The sequence below is a fragment of the Triturus cristatus genome, chromosome 4_2 (genome assembly GCF_964204655.1).
Source record: "Triturus cristatus chromosome 4_2, aTriCri1.1, whole genome shotgun sequence".
Classification (NCBI taxonomy): domain Eukaryota; kingdom Metazoa; phylum Chordata; class Amphibia; order Caudata; family Salamandridae; genus Triturus; species Triturus cristatus.
Window position 1 is genome coordinate 339,715,463 of NC_140586.1, and position 19,260 is coordinate 339,734,722.

Sequence of the window (19,260 nt, forward strand, 5' to 3'; positions counted from 1 at the left end):
TGGCAGGGTTCAAGTCATGTTGTAATGCTGAAAGCATATGTCAGTCATGAATTCTAGCAATATGTGTCTCTGGTGCCTGGGCCCTGGTTACAACTCAGTCATATGAGAAGTGCAATCTGATACACCAAAGGGTGATCAGAGAGCAGGATGCAAAGCTATATGTCACCAAACACTGAAGAGGACACGCTTCAAGCAACGGTTCAGCTCCCGTTTCAAGTTGTTGGGCCAATCTTACTCAAGGCCATGAGGATGATGGCGCAATAAATCTTGGTCCTGCTCGAAGTTCTTGAGTAAGTTAAAATCTGAAGAAAGCCGTAACAAGGCTAAGTGGAATTTACCCCTTCTCGTCACTCAAAGTCCAGCGAGTATTCCCAGAAATTAACACTCCAAGGGCCCATCTCCTCACACATCTACCAACTCTGAGCCCACTCCTCAGTTGGTCCAGCAGCACCTCGAATTCCCTGGTTGACTCTGCTCCAGGTGGAGGCCATGCTCAGATTTTAAGATGCTGCTGGCTCCCTCCGGAGCATATTTGAGCTCCTTCAAGCAGTAGAAGCATCCAGTCACACTTTCTCTGGTTTGTTCTACGCCAGCACTGACTGTACCCATAGGAGCTGGTACCGACCACACGCCACACCGGTCCAGACCTCCATTCCATTCCCTGGGTTCACACTGCCTCCTTCAGTGCCAGCACTGCTGCTGATTCCATCAGTACCTGTGCCGGACCCACCCAACGCCATTCTCTAACACTGAACCAACATCAGCCTACACTAGACCTACATCATATGAAATTACTAAGGTGCAGTCAGTAACAATTGAACCTGATTCTCTGCCTCTTCAACAACACCATTAACACTAGAGGCTACAGGCCCTGTTTTCGGCTCTGATGGGGACATGCTCCAAGGTTTATATCATGCTCCCCATGACACCAACCACGGTGGGGAATTGGAAAATGTACTCCCCCTCTCTATGTGCAGAGGAAGGAATTTCAACTTAATTTGGACCTACAGAATACAAGTGTGTTGGATACTTGTACAGAGAGGGAGCTGGATTCACCACTTTCTCCGACAACAGAGGAAAGTGCTTATTTTGCATTTCTGGTATATAGGGCAGCAAATACCCTTGACCTGCAGCTGCTTATTGTTTGAAACAAAATCAAATTGTTTCAAGAAATCCTCCTGCCAGATCCATCCTTCACAGAGCTCTTATTGCCCTTCAATGTGGCACTCACAGTCACTCTTATGACTTGTTAGGCTAAACTATGCTCGAACCCTCTTGTCAATCGAAGTGTGTAGGAAAGTGGGTTTCTGTTGCAGTAACCCCTCCCCCACATTTTTCCTGACACTTGATGCACTTTGAATTGATGTGCCCTGGGTCCCTGACAATCAGTTTCCCAGGGCCTGTGTTCTTTTCCAAAACTGTACCTTTGTAGCCACAATTGGCACATCTCTGGCCACAGGTAAGCCCCTTGTAAAAGGTACCATGTGTTCCAAGGGCACTGTGACCAGGGAAGGCCTCAAAGGGATGAAGCACCTATTGTGCCACCCTTAGAGGCCCTATACAATCACACACACTGTTATTACAGGCTGCGTGTTTTGGCGTAGAGAAAAGTGAAGAGTCAACATGGCACACATATCTGTGTAAGGGTTGTCAACCTGCACACCTTTCTTGCATATGTACACCAAAAATGTTGCTCTGTAATCTGTTTAACAGTGCGTGCTGCTGTGATGAGGGCCTGCCACTGACCCTACCACTGAAATCTATGAACTTGGGAGACAGAGCTACTCTGTCCCATATCACAGCTCACAGCTGCGGTCCCTAAGGTTTCTTCAAATGTTTAAAACTTTTTAGATATTAATCCCAAATCAAAACAGTACTCAAGGTTTAGTAAATCAATTCTTATTTCATTGGTTTATCAATATATCGCCAAAAATACAAAATGTATTTTTATAGTACCTTTGTTTTTTAACAAAAACACGTTATATACCAATAATTCAATTCTGTGGTTGTACTCCTGATATCAAATACTAACATATTTTTTTGTCATAAACAACCTAAGACAACCCCAATGCATTTCGGGTTGAATAACCCTTTTACAGGGGAAAAACCTTTTATCTAAGTCATATACTGATTCAAAGACGCTTGTTATTTCAGAAGCCTCCTGCCGGAACAAAACCAAAAGAAATACATGTGAGACATATTTATCATAATATATGTTTATACATTGTGATGAAACTGTTTATCTGTGTGCGCAATGATCATGATCTGATGTGCTTTAACTGTGGAAATCTACGTACTGGTGCGGGTCTGTACGTGAAGCATGCTCGTTGTGGTGCCTATGATGAGATGACCCCTATTAGCCACTGTGCATACTACCAAGTGAAAGATGTAAATATAATCGGCTATGATTAGTCTCTGTGAATAATTAAAAAGGCCGTGGTCCCACAAGCACAGGTGTGACATTGGCTAATAAATACTATATAGTACCTTGAGGACTCGGTGTGAGAGATACACCGGTAACTGTGATCACGAAGAACAAACGGCAATCTGCGTGAGACAGAAATCTAGGTGAGCTTTAACAGTAGCAAGCGGGAAGTCTTCGTCTTAAAATATTCATATCAAGCAACCCATATAAAAAAGACCATTTTGAAAAGATGGGAGATCATCCAGCAAGAAACAGACTTTAACATGGATTTTCCCCAAAAACTTATTTGCTCACTCCAGATCTAGGAATATGAAGGAATTATCCAGTATTAGGGGTGTCTTTCATAGATTCACATGCCTGAATCATTCCCCGTCGTCGAGACGGGAGCCTCCGGTACATAAAAAAGTAATGTCCTATAGACATACATAGAGAAAAATAGGCCTAAGGGCCTCCCCTTAGCCGCCTATCATAGTCCTTATGTAAAAAGGACCAAACTCCTAGAGCCAGCCAATCAGCTATCACCTCCCTCTAGAACCTTCCTGGCAGGAGCCTCAGTCCCTCAGATTTTCTACCGCACGTTGTGCTAGGGAGTCTCCAGCCTGAGTTCTCCTCAGGATTTCTTTCAAACCAGATTATTCACGATTTTTGGTGACTTTCTTCTTCAGGATTTCAACACTGACTACTTCAGGCCTCTTTTTGCTGCAGTGAGTGTTTATTTCATCTACAACTCCTGGCATGTCTGACTCCCAGAAGAAAGCCCTTTTCAGGGCTTGCTCTTCATGTGGGAAGAAGAGGCTTCATGTGGACGACAAGCATGAACTATGCTTGTATTGCCTTTACCCGGACCACGTCCCTAAGGACTGCAAGATATGTAGGTCTTTTCCACATAAGACCTTGAGAGACAGGGAGGGCCGCCTGCTTATCTGGCTGGACAGGCTCAAGGACAAAGACAGTGTGGTGTCCTCAGAGGCGAGCTTTTCCGGAGCTTCTGAAGTCTCCCTGAAGAGGCCGAGAGTAACATCTCCTGGCCCCTCAGACGCTCCTCCTAAGAAGACGCACAAAAAGTCTTCAGAGGCAAGATCTTCGAAATCCTCAGCGTCTGGTAAAGTCTCTCTCACTTTCAAGAAGCCTACTCTGTCGGCCTCAAAAATTGCGACACCATCCCCTGCGCAAAAAAGGCCATCAGGACACGTCTCCACAGCAACGACGACGGTGTCCACGTCCACAGCGGCGTCGGCCCGCTCGTCGACGACGACGAGTCCATCATCATCGTCTGCAGGTACCCCTATCTCGTCCATTATACTTTTGAAACCGTCGTCTAAATCATCGTCGACGACGAAGATAGTCCCGTCGAGGACCTCGTCGACGAGGAGCCCTCCGTCGACGGAAGAGTCGACGACGAGGATATTGATGACGAGCGCGTCGACGACGAAGGCATCGTCGACGAAGATGTTGACGAAGATGTCGACGACCAAGGCATCGTCGACGAAAGCGACGACGAAAGCGACGACGAAAGCGTCGACGACGGAAGCGTCGACGACGGAAGCGTCGACGACGAAGGCGTCGACGACGACTGAATCGTCTACGACCACATCGTCGACGAGGACTTCGTCGACGAGGAAAATATCGTCGATGGGGACGCCGTTGGTGACACCCGAGCCGTCGACGGGAACGTCGTCGTCGTCCGTGGGACGGAAAACCACGGCGATTTCTGTGCAAGGATCTGCTTCCAGACCACAGATTACACCGGAAACAACATCTCCAAGCAAGGTCCAAACCAATTTACCTCTGGAGATTCTGCAGAGTGAAGAGTCCGAAGAAGAGTTCTTCCAACAGGCTACTTCCCCTTCCGAGCTGTTTGTCAAATGCCAAAGCACGGACGAGGAGCAGGAAGATTCAGGCGCGCAGGAGCGCCCCGTCCAGGAACAAGTCCGCACGGAGGTCACCCCAATGGTCTGCCTCCCTCTGGCAATAGTTAAGGACCTCAAGTTCCTTATCAGGGATTACAAACAACGTTTCCCGGAACCACCAAGACAGGATACAGGGGTCCCAGTGCCAGCTACAAACACCCCAGCGACAGCCCCAAGGCAATCACGGCCGGTAACGCAGGTCTGCCACGAGCCGCCACCTCAGGTGATAGACTCAACGGATGAGGAGGCTGAGGAGATGGAGGAAGGTGAGGTCCAGGGAGACCTGACGGACCAGGATGACGATGAGCAGGAGGACTATGTAGCATCTTCACCACCTTCCCCACAACCGCGCCAGGCGGATTCACCACCTGTGGATATCGGGGGTTTTCATAAGTTAGTGGAACGGGCTGCGACGCGGTTCCATATGGTCATGGAGTCGACGGAAACCGAATGCTTCCTCCATGACTTTAAGGAGCAGACGAAGAAGACGGCCAAATCCATCCCTATCATCGACTTCCTCTGGGACCAGGGAAAGAAGTTGATGCTGACGCCAGCTTCAGTTCCTGCGGTCGTTCCGCGCCTGGATAAGAAGTATAAAGCACCGTCCACGGCGCCAGCTTGCCTGACTGGCCACCCGAAGCCAGATTCGGTCGTGACCCAAGCGGCCCAGAAAAATTCTCGAAACCCATCCTCGCCTCTGTCAGCACCACCAGACAAGGAGGGCAGAAAGTTAGACACAATAGGCAAAAGGTTTTCAACCACTTCGGCAATGACCATCAAGGTGGCCAATTCCATAGCCCTTTTAGGGCGTTATAACCGCCAACTTTGGGAGGATATTGCCCCATACTTAGCAGAACTTCCGAGTGCCGTACAGGATGAGGTGAAGGCACTCCTTTCCGAAGGCCAGTCTTCTGCGGCAGAGATCATCGACTGCGCCATAGATGTAGCCATGACAGGCTTCCGTCAACTGGCTGGGGCTGCAGTCCTGCGCCGCCAAGGATGGCTCAAAGCAACATCGTTCAGGCAGGAAGTGCAAACGAAGGTGCTAGATATGCCCTTCGATGGGCAGCATCTATTCGGAGATAAAATTGACGAGGCGCTCCAGGCCAGTAAAAAGGACACGGACACGGCTAGAGCGCTTGGAACCTTACAGGCACGGAACCAGTCCTTTCGGGGCAACAAGTCTAGAGGTCAGTCTTCCTACAGAGGATCATTCCAGAATAAGTCCTCATATTCGTTCCAGAATAAGACCCAGTACCAGCAAAAGCAACAACAGGGCCGACAATCATCTTACGGAAGATCCAATTTCAGGGGTAAGAACCAGAAAAGGGGCACCGGCGGACGCCAGTGACCGCTTACTCCAGCCAGTCCAGCTACCATCTTCTTCTTCACAAATTGGAGGAAAATTGACCCATTTCCTAAAAAATTGGCGCATCATCACCTCAGATCGTTGGGTGCTCCAACTCCTCAGATTCGGCCATTCCCTAGAATTTACCGCCATCCCGCCTGCAACCCCTCCCCGCAAGTCTCCACACAGACATCTGCGGCTGCTGCTCCGGGAGATATCGGAGATGTTAAGGAAGGGAGCAATAGAGCGAGTTCCATCAGCTCAGAGGGAGAAGGGTTTCTACTCCCGTTTCTTTCTGATACGCAAGAAAGAAAAGAAGTGGAGGCCCATCCTGGACCTCAGAGCACTCAACTCCTTCCTAAAGAGTCAGTCGTTCAGGATGGTGACGCTCCAAGAAATCCTAGGCATTCTGGAGGAAGGAGACTTCATGACATCCTTGGATCTTCAGGATGCTTACTATCACATCCCGATACTCAAGGGGCACAGAAAGTTTCTACGTTTCGAAGTGGCAGGACAACACTACCAGTTCAAGGTCCTTCCGTTTGGCCTCAAATCCGCTCCGCGGATTTTCACCAAGTGCCTTTCTCCTGTGGCAGCTTTCCTACGTCAAATGGGTCACCAAGTTTTCCCCTACCTAGACGACTGGCTGGTCAAGGCGCCTACGGCCGTAGGCGCAACCAAATCCTTCAACGCTTGTACCAATCTTTTCCAACATCTAGGATTGACGCTCAATCTTCAGAAATCACATATGTCCCCAACGAGAAGCATTACCTTCCTCGGGGCTACCTTGAATACGGAATGCGCAAGAGCATTTCCCTCAGACGAGAGAAAACACAGGATCATATCCCTGTCCAAAACGGTGCAATCAAGGAAATCCCTGAGAGTTCGCACCTTCAAGTCACTCCTGGGGATGATGTCTTCCTGTATACTACTCATCCCTCACTGCAGGCTGCGGATGCGCCCTCTGCAGGAGGCTCTTTCGAACCAGTGGACTCAGAGTGCAGGTTCGTTCGAGGACATCATAAGCATAACACCGCAAATATCCAGGAGTCTCGAGTGGTGGAAGGATACCAGAAACCTCTCGAGAGGACTACCGTTCCTGCTGCCAGCAGCACCACTGGTGATCACCACAGATGCATCTCTAGCGGGTTGGGGAGCTGTCCTTCAGGACCTCAGAGTCAGCGGCAAATGGTCGGATCAGGAGCAACGCCTCCATATAAATCTGCTGGAGTTGAGGGCTGTGTATCTAGCTCTGCAGGCCTTTTTACCACGCATCCAGAACTCTCAGGTGCTCGTCAGAACGGACAACACCACGACGATGCATTACCTGAACAAACAGGGAGGAACGCGTTCGCTCACGCTATCGCGCGAATCGCAGAAGATCTGGAACTGGCTTGTTCTCCAGGGGATTACGCTCAGGGCGGACTACGTCCCGGGAAAGGACAACACCATTGCGGACGCCCTAAGCAGGCAGAAATCTCTCTCCCACGAATGGGAGCTCAACGAGAGTGCACTAACACACGTATTCTCGGAATGGGGAGCCCCAAGAATCGACCTGTTTGCCACCAGGGAGAACGCCAAATGCCCAAGCTACGCAAGCTGGCATCCCCAACCGGAGTCGCTCGGAAATGCCTTTTCCATAGGCTGGTTCAGCGTATTTGCGTACGCTTTTCCACCGTTCCCGATGATTCCCAGGGTCCTCAGGAAAATGAAGGCGGAGCCCTGTACACTAATTCTGATCGCCCCGTTCTGGCCGAGGCAGCACTGGTTCTCGGACCTTCATCGCCTCTCCATCAGGACGCCGATTCGTCTCACACAGCACCCGAACCTACTGACGATGTCCAATGGGCAGGTGCAATACCCGAACCTCCAATCGCTCAGGTTATCGGCCTGGCTCCTGAGCACAGAGAGTTCTGCCATTTGAACATCCCGCAGGACTGCAGGGATGTGCTAGCAAAAGCGAGGGCGGACAGTACCAACAAAACCTACTCCCTCAAATGGAAGCGCTTCTGCGTCTGGTGCTCGGAGAAGGGCCTGAGACCACTTCATATCACACCTGAGCAGATATTGCCATATCTCCTGCACTTGGCACAGTCCGGATTAGCGCATGCATCCATAAAGGTGCATCTAGCGGCGATTTCACGTTTTACCAGGACTTTTCAAGGCCCGTCCCTCTGGTCCAGCAGACTTGTTAAACAGTTCCTTAAGGGTCTTTATAGGTCCTTTCCAAGGCCCCGACGGGTCCCACCGACATGGCACCTCAACTTGGTCCTTAACCAACTCATGAAGCACCCCTTTGAGCCCATTCACCGAGCCTCCATCAAGTACATCTCATGGAAAACGGCTCTATTACTTGCGCTCACATCTGCCAGGAGAGTCAGCGAGTTGCAAGCTCTCTCCATTCAGGAGCCCTTCATGCAGTTCAAACAGGACAGGGTGGTGCTGAGGACAAATCCCAAGTTCATACCGAAAGTGCCTTCAGACTTTCACCTCAACGAGCCGGTGGTCCTACGCTCCTTCTTTGCCAACCCTACCACGGCAGCAGAGAGGACGCTCCATTCTCTGGATCTCAAACGGTGTCTTAAGTTTTATATAGACAAGACAAAAACCTTCAGAAAGTCTTCGCAGCTATTCGTGGCCTACAGCAGACCAAGGCTGGGTATGCCTCTCACAAAACAGAGCATTTCAAGGTGGATTTCTTCTGCAATAGCGTTCTGCCATGAAGGGGCCGGACGGCCGTTGCGAGACAGGGTGGAAGCACACTCCACCAGAGCCATGTCCACATCAGCAGCGCTGTTCGCTGGAGTGCCGATTTTGGACATCTGTAGAGCGGCGACGTGGAAGTCACCGCATACCTTCTCCAGACACTACTGCCTGGATGCCGAGCTTACGAGGGATGCGGCAGTGGGCCAGGCGGTGCTTCGCCATCTATTCCAGTGAGGTGAGCCTTCCAACATCCCGCCATCCTGGTATGCACATTCTTTACTGTTTTACTATTTTGATGTATGCCAATGTTTCGAACTGTTATGATAATGCTGTATTATCTCAAATACCTTTATGGCATGTTACATCAGAAATGTGCATAATGTATTGCTAACTACTCTGATTCAGGCATGTGAATCTATGAAAGACACCCCTAATACTGGATAAGAAACGCGTTACTTACCTGTAACAGCAGTTATCCAGTATTGGTGTCTTTCATAGATTCACATGCAACCCTCCCGCCTCCCCTGGAAGGACTCACTTCTCTCTCTAACTGTATTACGCCTACCTAGCTTGGTGCGTACGAAAATCTGAGGGACTGAGGCTCCTGCCAGGAAGGTTCTAGAGGGAGGTGATAGCTGATTGGCTGGCTCTAGGAGTTTGGTCCTTTTTACATAAGGACTATGATAGGCGGCTAAGGGGAGGCCCTTAGGCCTATTTTTCTCTATGTATGTCTATAGGACATTACTTTTTTATGTACCGGAGGCTCCCGTCTCGACGACGGGGAATGATTCTGGCATGTGAATCTATGAAAGACACCAATACTGGATAACTGCTGTTACAGGTAAGTAACGCGTTTCATACTCAAGACTACTTCGCAGAGAGCATCGCAAACATTCAAAGGAAGGACAAAATGTTGGAATTGCGGACAGTGTGGCAATGTAATGACTGGTAACACCTTTTCTCATTCACACACAGGAAAGAAGATCAACTTAAAACATTTTTCAGATTGCAACACTGAAGGAGTAATATACGCCATTCAATGCCCATGCGAACTTACGTATGTAGGTAGAACTGCACAGAAGATCAAAGTAAGATTAGTGGAACATAAAAGTATGATCTGCACAAAAAATAGCAACTGTTTTGCGGCACATTGGATAGATACACATCACACAATCCCTCAATTAAAATTCACAGTATTAGAGAAAATAACCAGTAGACCAGGGATTGAAGTCCAAACTTTACTAGCTCAGGGAGAGACATTTTGGATAAAAAATGTGAGAACTCTAATTCTCAAGGGTTTGAATGATCATTGTGAAATGTCATGTTTTCTTTAATTTTCACACTTCATCAGTTATTTTGACATTGTTATATCCTGTACAGAAACCATCCACTTTTGTGAATCTGTGTCCGCAATAACTATCGAACTACATTCTTAAAACACATCACTGATCTTCACTGGACTATTTTCTTCTTATTTTTAAATGCACGTGGTAACATAAATCAGCATTGGTAACCAGGGTGACATCGGGACTACTTTTTGATGTAGCAGATTTTCAAAAGATGCTACCGCATCATTTACCCACTTAACATTACGGATGAACCTTGTGAATAACACGTGACCGTAAACGCAAATACAACCACTTCACTGGTTGCACATTAGACACTGCGGTTAGTTTAGCATTGATACTTATTTTTCAATAACTAAAGCACAGACCATTTTTTTTTTAAACAGGCATGGTTTTTAAACTTCGGGGCTCATTTATGAGCCCCTGCGTCACTTTTGCGCCACCGGTGCGTCACTTTTTGTGACGCACCAGTGGCGTAAGACATGCGCTATGATGCGCCATATTTACAAAGTGACGCATCTACCTAGATGTGTCACTTTGTAAACCCCTGCGCTACATTATACCTGCGTCAGGTATAATGTATGCAGGGTGGGCGTTCCCACGTAAGTAAGCATCGTTAGAAGTGACGCAGTGAAATCTACGAGATTTCACTGCGCCACTTCTAGAGTGCAAATGCGTCAATATCTTGCGCCTGCCTCACAGCAGGCGTAAGACTGACGCAGGCCCTTTCACATGGGGCTTGCCCCATGTGAAAGGACACATTGCTGGAGTTGCGTCACTTTTGTGACACACTCCAGCAATGCGTCACTTTTGCGCATACAGATACGTCAGAAATACTGACGTATCTGTGACTCCTTGCGACATGATGCGTCATACTGTAAATATGACGCATCATTGGAGTCGCAGGGAGGGCGCAGTGAAAAGTGACGCATCACTGTTTTCACGCAGTGATGCGTCACTTTTCATAAATGAGGCCCTTCGTATTTTGGGGCATTTACGTGAGGACATCATTTTGTGTCAGCACGTTTACAAACTGCGCACAATCAATAAAGTTTCGAAAGAATTCAACACATTCCCCCAGGAGCGGATCACAATGGAGGACCACAGAGTACTAATACCACGCTACGTGATGATGCCATCACGAAATCGGGAAGTCAGGAAGCTATGGACGCCTCTCTGGTAAAGCACCGGTGAGTCAGCTTGCACGCACACGGGTAGTCAGAACCGGGAATGGTATCTCAAAGACAGCATTGCGGATACTAATGTATCCTCTGGTCTCTTGTAGACACTTAGGGGCAGATCTATATTGGAGATGCGCCACTTTTACGCCGCCGTTGCGTCACTTTTGTGACGCAGCGGCGGTGTAAACCCTGCGCCACGTTGCGCCATATTTACATCGTGACGCATCTATGGAGATGCGTCACGATGTAAAGCCCTGCGCCACGTAAAACCTGCGTCAGGTTTCACGTGGGCGTGTCGACAGAGGGGGGGGCGTTCCGTCGCAGGAACGCCCCTGAAAAGTGACTCAGTCAAATCTATAAGATTTGGGGGGAGGAGCCAAGATGGCGACCGGAGCAGACGCTTGAGCGCCCGGCTCCGTCGGCCCTTGGCCTCGGACTATCATCCTGATTCCTATCCTCGCCGATTCCCGAGGTGAAACGTGTGCGAAGACGCGCTGTCCACGCCGCCGCTTCCCCGAAGTCTCAGCCCGCCCGGATGCCGGAGTTCTTGGTGCTTTTGTTCTCCGCCCTGGATCCCTGCTCCATTGTTGCCTTTGCCGGCCCCCTGGAGGCTCCGCAGTCACCGGACCCGCTAGCGCAAACCCGAGCCGCGCGGTCCCGACCTCACCTCACACCACGGACTGTCGCCAGCTGAGCCTGGGGAGGGACGGCCAGACACCTCCTGCACCCTGCGCCTGAAGGGCTGGGGCTGTAAGGTAAGCCCCGGTGCGGCGGGTCTCCTGCCCCGATCTGTGGACCGCGCTGTGGGAGGCTGCCGACCCCCCTCTTCTATTGCTTAGTCGGCTGCAAAGAGAACCCGAGGGAAGGGAGGCGACTGTTGGCTTTCCCTGTTGCGGCGCAGACCTGAGGGGAACTGACTCCTTGCTACGACCCCCCCCCCTGGCCATTGTACCGTCCGGCGGTAAAACATGGTGTTGTTTGCCTGCTCGCGGCTGGGGGGTGATACTCCGGTCTTGCCCGCTGCCCGCTTCGCCCTCCCTCCACCAGACACCAGCTCCACAGTGCCGTCCCGGATTGCTGCCGATGTGGGGGTGCAGCTTCCGCTGACATGCGGCTCCGTTCTGGCTGTCCTGCGGGACTTTCGTCTACAAATGTGTGCTGGCTTGCAGGCGCTGAGTGAGCAGTTTGACTCCATCCTGTCGGCTGCGGGTCGTGAGCGCTCCGTTTGTCATCAACACGGCGTGGGTCTGCCAGTGCTTATGTCCTCTTGCGGGGACGCAACGGCTGTGTGTGATCGTGCTATACTGGTGCCTGCAACTGGCTTTCCCGGCACCCAGGATCAATTGCTCTCCAGCTCAACAGCGGATACTTTGTTTCCCCGTTCATTGCTGCCTGCTTCATTGTTGCCTGCCTCACCGCGTCTGCAAGAGTATCCAGCTGAGCAACACCTAACATCCTCGAGGAATCGTTCACGGTGGCCTACTGCTTCTTTTCTGTGGAACTCCTGTACTTTACATGCCATGTCTGGACTTTATGTGGTGCATAAAGGGACCTCTACAGATGGTCGGCGGCCATTTTGTGATTCTACTTCACCATCTTCTCCCAAGCGGCCATATTGTCTTTGTCTGCACGGGATGCGGGGCCTTCATGTAGGGGCTGGCTTAATCTCAAGCCCGCGATCGGGCCAGGGCTAGACTGATTGATATCGCCATGGTTTCACGGATGGGCTGGACTGGGACTGGAACTGTATGTATATGTTGTGCGCACTCGTCGCGATCTGTCTTCCTTCATTTAAATTGTTGTGGCAATTCATTTTCACACGACTGCTTTTGGTGTAGTGGGTTCTCAGTGTGTGGAAGCCATAGATGGCCGATGGTTCAGGGCGCTCTGATGATACGTAGGCTCCTCCCCATTTTCTTCTCTTTGGGAGTTTAGATTAGAATGGTTCTATTCTTTTCTCACCCCCTTTATCATAAGTGTAATGTTTTCTTATCTTTCTTTACTCTATTCTTACTCTCTTTCTTGTCTATATTTCGGGTTTCTTGGGCGACAGGCACTATGCTGGGGGGGGGGGTAGGCCGTAGCCTCCGCATTGGTGTAGGGTGGGGGGGTAATTTACTGTTACTAATTAGTTCTATGGGCCTTTTCTCTTTCTATGTTTCTGCGCTATATTTGTCTCGATTCTGGGTCCGGGAGTGGGGTTGACTGAGTGGGGGCGGCACTGGAGGGGTGCGTAACTGCTCATGTGACTATCCTGTTATATAACTGCATTGCCTCACTGCCTGAGATTTTACTTCCATTGCTGTTTTAATGATGCTGCTGCTCTCCCGTGTGGTGAAGATATCGTGAGGACTCGAATCTCCTTTGTTCTTACTCTTCACTGACTTTTTCCCTGACAAAATTATTTTGAAAAACTTTAAAATTAACCTTCACTTCTCCTTCCCCTGGTGTCAAGGATCTCTCCAGTGTATAACTCATAAATCGTTGCTAATCTTGACCGTTGAAGCACAGGGGCCGTAATGTTTGTATCAGTGCTTAACCGTATCGTGGCCGGCCTGAAGGTTGTAGGCCCGTATTTGTTCTTTTAATATGCACGAATAAAGGTTTTTAAAAAAAAAAAACAAAAAAAAATCTATAAGATTTGACTGAGTCACTTTCCCAACGCTGATGCGCCAAAACCCTGCGCCTGCTTGAAGCAGGCGTAAGGCTTGACGCACCATGTTAGGGATAGGGTAGGTTGGAACAGTGCTGGAGTTGCGTCGCGCTTGCGACGCCACTGAAGCACTGCGCCAACCTTACGCCATCGGATGCGTCACGCATCTGTTTATTCCTGCGCCATGATGCGCCGTATTGTAAATGCGGCGCATCATGTGTGGCGCAAGGGTAAACTTGCGTGACGCATCATTCCTGGCGCATCCTTGCTGATTTGCAGGGATGCGCCAGGAAACATAAATCTGCCCCTTCATGTCCTCTGCTGTTTACAAGCTTTAAGATTTCTTGACTGGCTTTGAATTTTCGGCCATGAATAGCACACGCAGTCATCGGTATCTGTTTACACGTTATGCCGACTGGTTTAATGTACTTGTGCATTTTCCTTGTAGTATCTAACGTGGTACAAGGACAGTATATTGACCCATGTGAGTAAGAATTCACACTTATCAGCATAGTTTACTGAAGTTTACACATCAGCCATTTTAAAGCTCACCTAGATTTCTCTCTCGCGCAGAATGCAGCAGAAATTAATTATTGATGTATAACGTGTTTTTGTTAAAAACACCAAGGTACTATAAAATACCAAAGTACTATAAAAATGCATTTTGTATTTTTGGCTAAATATTGATAAATCAATGAAATAAGAATTGATTTACTAACCCTTGAGTATAGTTTTGATTTGGGATTAATATCTAAAAAGTTTTAAACATTTGAAGAAACCTTAGGGACCGCAGCTGTGCGCTGTGATATGGGACAGAGTAGCTCTGTCTCCCAAGTTCATACACATATCGGTGTGCCATTCTGCAACCCACTCCAGTTGAGGGCACAGTTGCATGAGCATTTTGCCCCTACAATGTCTAAGTCCATTCTTAGACATTATAAGTGCAGGAAAACCATGAACAGTATATGGTCTTGGCATTGGTCATTACGAACTCCACAGCTCCATAATGACTTTACTGAAACCTGGGAAGTTTGGTAGCAAACTTCTCAGCACAGTAGACCAATGTTATGATGTTTTGTTCTTAAAAATGTTCTGTGTCGAGCTGAACTTTTATATGAAAGAAAAGTAACTGTGCTTTAAACTCCAAAGTGTCTTGCTTACCTTTTTATTGTAGGATCCACGGTGTGATATCTAGGCGTATCATCCCTAGTAGTTGATGTAATCTAAAAGTATTCCAAAAGTAGTCTCTGTGTATTTTAAACTATTTTAAAAGCAAATACAAACCGGTAACGATTGCAATTTTCTCCACAACTGCATTTCCTTGTAAAGTTTTGCATTTGAAAGCATATTCTACTTACCTGTACCAAGTCCTGCTTGGTTGTAGAAATAAAACATATGTATACCTTTTTTATTCTTACCTAATTGGTCTGGTTTCTGTCTCTGAGTGTGTATAATCAGTTCTTGACTGAGGGAATTCAATAAATTCTTAACACACCGTCCTGATAAGTCTAACTGCTCAACCACACTACCACAAAGAGAACTGTTAGTGATTATCTAATTTAGCCTCTGCTATACCTCTGGGGTTTACCTGGGCTCTGTGCACACTATACCTTACTTTGGTATAGTATATACAGACCCAGATTCTTAAAATGTGTGACTTGGCTACATAGACCAGCCTCTTGTGACCCTACATTTCTCACTCAGCACCAGACAATGCATATCCTAGTGGTGCAAGAATTAACCAGTAGAGTGAATCTGAATGCTGCTTTTTCCAGTCCTCCAGACAGGGAATCAGACACACTGACACTTCCAGACAAAACATGTTTTCATTAGCCAGCCTAGCCTTGTTCTCTCTGAACATTGTGTGCCTCCTGGGTAGCAGGCCCGGCTCTAGCGGGTGGGCCGGGTGGGCCAGGCCCACCCAAACATGAGCCTTGGCCCTCGCAGTGGCTGCACGAAGGCCAATAGCAAATGGGTAGTATACTTTAAAACGTCCCTCCGAACGGTGTGTTTCTTCCTGTTCTGGGAGTTACGTGATTGGGGATGGCTGTGATAAAAAGCCCAGACCCAATCACGTAACTCCTTTTAGAAAGGTGGGCTTTGTACTGCAGGTACAATACGGGCATGGCAAGGGGAACATTTCTTTATTTGGCACAGAGTAACTTTTGCCTACTGTCCTGCTGCTGCAAGGATATTTCCTTTTCTATTTCAACACTGGAGAAAAGAAGTTTGTTTATTCTGTTTCACCTTTACTGACCCCTGCAGCTGCTTATCAGATCAGGCTGTGACACAAAGTTTGACTATCTGAGTAGGTAAGAGAATGTGTTTTATTTGGTCTTATTTTTAAGAACTGCACAAGCCCAGCAAGGCACATACTTTGGTATGCTTCATTTAAATCGCTTTTATCAGGGATGCAAGAAAACAATACAAATGTCAAGATAACTGGTGATTAATGATCCTGCTGGATATCAATCCTTTGTTGGTAGTTTTGAAATGCAGATAAACTGTATTTTATGTGGATAGCTCATTGGGTTACTGCTGTTGTCACAGAGATTCTTGATTTACTTGCAGTTAAGAAGTTATGCTCCTAACATAGGACAGTGACCTATGAACTGTCATCATAGAGCTGCATACAAACATGAATGGTATAGTTAGAACTTCACTTTGTTTTGTGTTGTTATATATTTAGAACTTTCCCAGTCTTTCATTATTTTAATTTTGCTAAATAGCGTTTGGGCCGATACACATTTTTATTAGTAAAGCCAACCCCTAACCCCTGGGGTATGCTTTAAATCCTGAGTTTCTGCTTCCCCAGCTCAAACCCTCTTAAAATATACTGCCCACCCTTATGGATGACGTGATTCCTACACCTTGTATTCCTCATTGGCTTATTGACATTCTCTATAGATTGATTTACATACTTGTATGATTCCTTGTCTCAGTATAATATGTGCGTGATGTAAAGTACTGTGGCACCCTACACTGATATGAGCAGCGCTATACAACAAATGAAATGCATATGAGAGAGTGGCTACGGAGAGATGAGAGGTGCTGGTGGAGGGTGGCAGTGTGGGAGTCCAAGGAGGAGATCCTGGGGGGGTGCTATGGAGGGATGAGAGTGGTAGTGAGGGAGTCTGAGGGGGGAGAGGCTACGGATTGATGAGGGGCACTGTTGGAGGGTGGTAGTAATGGCATCTGTGGAGAAAGAGGTCAGTGGTAGGGCACCAAAAAAGACTTTCGCACTAGCGCTAAAGCTGGCCCTGTCATGGCCTTTCTGTTTTTATTTAATTAGCAGTCAGGTAATTAGAGCAATTGTGGAACATATTTTAAAGTGCGTGCTAATTATATTTACTGCTATAGTCAATGTTTTAAGTTTGAAGGTGAAACAACTAATGTTTACGGGAATAATTAAAGTGGAGTTGGGTGGTGGCTGACATGGGGCTTGGGCCCAAAGTCAGCTGTGAGAGAAGGTGCACAGGAGTGGGATGGTAGAAAAGTGGATAATCGGGCCTGGAAGTACTTGTGTTGAACCCTGCCCTGTTGGAATTTGAGGATTTGCACTGCGGTCCAGACTTTGCTCTTACTTTCAAATAACTCTCCACATGCTCTGTATCCACACAGAATCTATTGGCTGTATCATTGGGACTGTTTGTAGGTATGATGTAATCTAGGCCTTGTAGGCTACCACAGGAAGCGACAAATTGGTCCCGCAGTGGCCCACCCAAATGCACCCTTATCCCACCCAAATAAAAATTCCTGGAGCCGGGCCTGCTGGGTAGATACACCCATGGACTGTAGATCTGATAGAGACATCTAGCCGCAGATTCCTTACCTTTGAGTTTTCAGGGTGTCAGACTGGATCTGGAAGATTTTTCTTCGAGCAGTACCCCTGTGTGCCAGTAGGTAGCGTCAGTCAGCTCATGTCGTCATCACTGTTGTCTGTGCCGTTGTGACATTCGCATCACCTATATAGGCACAACTCAGCGTACTGACGACAGTTCTATTATTTCCTTGCCAGCCAGCGCAGATCCGTTAACATAGCCACCCTGTATCACTTTGTGACAGCCTTTTTTTGTATTTTTTCCGACCCCTTTTTTGGTGTGTAGGTTTTTTCTCATACCCAAGAAGATTCTTGGTTCAAACCGTGCTGCACCTGCCACCTCGCCATGCCGGTGACCAATCCACTCCTGGTTTGTCACTGGTGCCTGGAGCAGGACTACGACATGAAGTTGTGTTCCGACTGCCGTGGCATTGCTGCAAGAGCTTTAAGGGAGCAGTCCCTAAAGCTGCTTGCGGCCCGGCGCTTCGTACCACGTCGATCTCTTCAAAGGTCTCGTTCATGGATTTGGTCGAGAGGAAGGTTCGGGCACCACTCCGGGAGTCCTAAGTCCAAGTTGTCAAGTCGGTCAGGTAAGAAGCACAAAAAACATAAGAAGACAAAACGGAGAAGTCTCGGCGATACAGGCCCTGTTCCCCTGAACCTGCACCTGGGTCGGCTCTGCGCTTCCCCCACCTTCCCGGGAGCCGGAGTGACCACCGCCCAGCTCAAGGAATTTTATAACATCACGTGCCTCATATTTGGGTGACCTGACCCTACCAGTGTGCCTTTGACCCCGGAGGCTCAGAGGGGCTCCACCTGGTTCCTCGCCGGCGGCTTCAGCCCCGCCTCCGATGACCCCCCCCCTTGGATTGGGTGATGGATCCTAACCGACACCAGTCGTAAAATTGCGACCTTCCCCAACACAGAGACTCTTGACACACTGGCAGCGACAGCCTCATTCTGATCCCCGATGACCTGGAGCCGGATTGGCACCTACCTATGACGATACCAGCGCGACAGAACCCATAGTTCCTAGGTCAGTTCCTCAGCCTTATTCTAAAGGGCTAGAAATGGCGGAAGATTGGGAGGGGTCGCTGGACCCTTTATAAGACAAGCCTTACCAAGACATGGACTGGTACGCGGAATTGGGTGAGGCCAGTGGACTGGATACCTCTTCAGATTCTGACCAGCTTTCTCCCCCTACCATAGCTACGGAGGAGGGAGCAACATATGCTATGTTGGTGCGAAAGGCAGCTGAGGTTCTGGACCATCAGCTTTCTTCGGTGGCTGTCAAGATGAATATTTTGACAGAGGTACTGCAGCCAGGTATCTCTTACTCTGAACCTTTGCTTCCCTTTAATGATGCCTTAATGGATGTCCTACTGGGAACCTGGTCCAAGCCCAGCACAGGGGCTCCTGTGAATAGAACAAGCGCCCACGACCATTGCCTTGCACCGGGCGACCCAAATTTCCTCACCAACAACCCTAGCCCCAGAGCTTGATGGTCCAAGCCTCTACCGCCCACTGTGCGTTCCCTTCTGCATCCCCGTACAGGGAATCCAAGTGACTGGACATTTAAGGTAAGACATTTTTTTCTTCCTCCAGCCTTGCATTGCGTTCGGTGAACACTGCATGCCTGTTTGGACGTTGCTCCCACTCCCTGTGGGAAACCGTTGCGCAAGTGCTGCCACATGTCCTGGAGGATGCCCGCGCCATCCTCTCCCAAGCAGTATCAGATGGAAGAGATGCAGCAAAGTTTGCCATTTGTTGTGGCCTCGACACAACCGACTCGCTAGGCAGAGCAATTTTATCGATGGTGGCTGTTCAACGCCACACCTGGTTGATAACGTCTGGCTTTTCAGGGGTTGTCC